We start from the raw sequence: 585 nt of genomic DNA on the forward strand, positions 1-585 counted from the left end.
TATATATATATATATGCTCCTAAAAATCTCTCTCTCTCTGTGCTTAAAAAAAAAACTATATGCAAAGTAAACATATAAAAAGGTAACATTCATAATATCACGTTTTTTCATGTTTTATTTTTTGGAAAGTATGCAATATGATGTGAGCATGTTTGTTGATTTTGCACAGCGTTAGCAGTATAGTATATTTTTATCAGACTTTTAAGATATGTCTGTAGAATTGCCGGGATGAAACTATGATTTTAGGCCTCTCACATCCGCTGAACTTGCACCTGCACTGATATCAAGTTGCTGTTTTGGTTCACATGGCCTTCAACATGTTCTTTTGATAAAAACTAGGCAAATGCACTGAATAATCACTCTGTGACTCAATGAAAATATGCTTTGACTTAAGACTAGTTGGCCGTCTTTCCAGGGAGAGAAAGAGAGGAGAACACCTGCATTAAGATCACTGGTTAAAAACTGTACAAACGTGTAAACTAAAAGTGAGGTTCTCAGCTTTGTTGTCTCCAGCCAAAGTCTAATGTTGGCATCTGAAACTCCACGACTTCAGTGTTTCTAGCAGTTTTGTAACGCAAACATGCA

Source organism: Sinocyclocheilus grahami, unplaced genomic scaffold (genome assembly GCF_001515645.1).
Source record: "Sinocyclocheilus grahami isolate Dianchi unplaced genomic scaffold, SAMN03320097.WGS_v1.1 scaffold6263.1, whole genome shotgun sequence".
Lineage (NCBI taxonomy): Eukaryota > Metazoa > Chordata > Actinopteri > Cypriniformes > Cyprinidae > Sinocyclocheilus > Sinocyclocheilus grahami.